The sequence below is a fragment of the Trachypithecus francoisi genome, unplaced genomic scaffold, assembly GCF_009764315.1.
Source record: "Trachypithecus francoisi isolate TF-2019V2 unplaced genomic scaffold, Tfra_2.0 Lachesis_group8, whole genome shotgun sequence".
Taxonomy (NCBI): domain Eukaryota; kingdom Metazoa; phylum Chordata; class Mammalia; order Primates; family Cercopithecidae; genus Trachypithecus; species Trachypithecus francoisi.
Window position 1 is genome coordinate 31,581,945 of NW_022681473.1, and position 3,368 is coordinate 31,585,312.

A 3,368-nucleotide genomic window follows, 5' to 3' on the forward strand; every position below is an offset into this window, starting at 1 on the left:
GCTACCTGGGAGGCTGAGGCAGGAGAATTGCTTGAACCCAGCAGGTGGAGGTTGCAGTGAGGTGTGATGACACCACTGCACTCCAGCCTGGGCAATAGAGTGAGACTCTGTATCAAAAATAAATAAATAATGTGTAACCCATTTTAAAACACCATTTTGTGAAATACTATGCTGCTATAAAAATACACTAATTTGTTTTTGTTTTTGAGACAGAATCTTGCTCTGTTGCCCAGCCTGGAGTGTAGTAGCACAACTTCGGCTCACTGCAGCCTCCACTCCCAGGTTCTAGCAATTCTTGGGCCTCAGCCTCCCAACTAGCTGGGATTACAGGCACATATCACCACACATGGCTAATTTTTTGTATTGTTTTGTTTTGTTTTGTTTTGCTTTTTTGAGACAGAGTCTTACTCTGTCACCCAGGCTGGAGCGCAGTGGCCCAATTTCAGCTCACTGAAGCCTCTGTCTCCTGGGTTCAAGCGATTCTCCTGCCTCAGCCTCCCGAGTAGCTGGGATTACAGGTGTGCACCACCATGCCCGGCTATTTTGTATTTTTAGTAGAGACGGTGTTTTACCATGTTGGCCAGGCTGGTCTCAAACTCCTGACCTCAAGAGATCCATCTGCGTTAGCCTCCCAAAGTGCGGGATTACAGGCATGAGCCGCCGCACTCGGCCAATTTTTCGTATTTTTAGTAGAGACAGAGTTTCACCATGTTGCCTAGCCTGGTCTCAAACTCCTAAACTAAAGCAATCTGCCCTCCTTGGCCTCCCAAAGTGCTAGGATTACAGGCATGAGCCACCATGCCTGGCCAAAAATACACTAATCTAACTCAAGGATTTAGACAAATATGTGCTATCCTTAAAGAACAGACGAAAAGGTTCTATCCTATTTCCACTTAAGAGAAATGAGCCAATCAATGGCAAAAGGACAGAAAATGTGCTTAGCAGAACCAGTTTTGTTCACTTTAGTTCAGTCTCTCTGTTGGTCCTGAATATTTAAAGAATGAATGGACTTTCATACTGATTCTCTACTAGAACCTCATCATATTACTTATACACAGACACACACAGGCATCTATGTGCATGCGCACACATCCAACTTGCTTATTCCCACTATTACACCAGTACTCATTCATCTAGAGCTGATAAAACACCAAATTATATGGGCACCCATCTAAGCAAATTAGGAAGTGTTGCTTTTCTTGCATTTGCAAAACAAATCCAACATTTTAAAAACACAGCCTAACACTGTTTGAGCTTTTGAAATGAGGAAACAGATGACTAGCTTAAGGAAATCCTAGACCAGATATTTATAAGTTCCAAAGATATCACAGTTGTTGTGCTTCTTTTTAAAATAAGCCTTTTCTAAAGAAGAATTATGACTAATTAAATATGACTGCATGAGCATATGCAGGAAATTTGATAAAAATCCAACAAATTAGGGCACAGTCCAGGAAAATCTCTTGGGGGTTATGTTCCTTGCAAGTAGATAAACATCTTTCTTTCTAAAGGTTAATGTTCTTTAAAGAGTTCAAAACTGGCATCATAGGAAGATGGTGCCATTTTGTACGTGACATTTTTGCTATTCCTTTCTTGTCAAAATAGAAAAATATTCAAAAAAGTAAAGGAAATTAATTTGTAAACACTGAGTGTAGAGGAGAGTTTAAATTTTTTTTTTTTTTTTTGAGACAGAGTTTCACTCTTGTGGCCCAAGCTGGAGCGCAATGACTGCAACCTCCACCACCCAGGTTCAAGCGATTCTTCTGCCTCAGCCTCTCAAGCAGCTGGGATTACAGGCATGCGCCACCACGCCCGGCTTATTTTGTATTTTTAGTAGAGACAGGGTTTCTCCATGTTGGCCAGGCTGGTGTCGAACTCCTGACCTCAGGTGATCCGCCCACCTCAGCCTCCCAAAGTGCTGGGGTTACAGGCGCGAGCCACACCCCCTACCCCAGCCTATTTTTTTTTTTTTTTTAAGAGAGGGTCTCACTGTGTCACTCAGGCTGCAGTGTAGTGGCACGATCACAGCTCACTGCAGCCTTGATCTCCCAGGCTCAAGCAATTCTTCCACCTTAACCATCTAAGCACCTAGGACCACCTGTATGCTCTGTCACGCCCCATTCCGCTAATTAAAACAAAAAAAATTTTTTTTTTTTGTAGATACGAGGGTCTTGCTATGTTACTCCAACTCCTGGGCTCAAACTGTCCTCCCACCTCAGCCTCCCAAAATGCTGGGATTTTAAGTGTGAGCCATGCACTCAGGCCTTCAATTTTTTTTTTTTTAATCCTGAATCACAGGATCAAAAATAAACTAATTCTCTGGATATTATTTTGCTTGCTACAACAAAAGTTTGCTTAAAGATTTTGCAGGCCGGGCATGGTGGGTCATGTCTATAATCCTAGCTACTTGGGAGGCTGGGGCAGGAGGATGGCTTGAGAGACCCTGTCTTAAAAAACAAACAAACAAACAAACAAAAAACTGCAGATCACAACTGCTGTAATGCAAACAAAAGTATCTATAGCTCAGTAGGGTTTAACTTTTTATCAAATGTTATAGAATAGTTGTATTTGCTCCTGAATACTGGGTTCCATTACTGCTTTGCATCTGTCTCTGGGAATTATGTTACAAAAGGCCCAGTTTTGCTTATGTATTACTTTTGTTTCACTATTTTCCAGTTCTTAATATAATATGCTGTTAAGGCCCACATTCAGGAAAAAGACAAATCACTGAAAATGACAAAGTGTCAAGTAGAAGGGTCATGTAGTGAATAAATTAAAAGGATTATTTTATTTCATAGCACCATCACAATAAAAACCATAATATACCCTTTTTTCCTTCATTTATCCAAGAAAAAAACTATATCCTTATAAATAATGATGTACTCTATTGTAAAAGAAGATATCGTATTAAATAAACTTCAACTGATAATCTTTACCTTAGAGCTACACAATTCCCACTTTCCCTTATACTATAAACATTCATAATAAGAAATTGAAATTTTCATATAGACAGATTTTAATTCACTTTTAACATGAATTTTTAAAGGTTAGGGACTCAGGCCAGGCACGGTGGTTCATGCCTGTAATCCCAGAACTTTGGGAATCTGAGGTGGGCGGATCATTTGAAGTCAGAAGTTTGAGACCAGCCTGGCCAACATGGTGAAACTCTGTCTCTATTAAAAATACAAAAAATTAGCTGGGCATGCTAGTGTGTGCCTGTAATCCCAGCTACTCAGGAGGCTGAGGCAGAAGAATCACTTGAACCCAGGAGGCAAAAGTTGCAGTGAACTGAGATTGTGCCATTGCACTCCAGCCTGGACAACAGAGCAAGACTCTATCTCAAATAAATAAATAAATAAGTAAATAAAAAT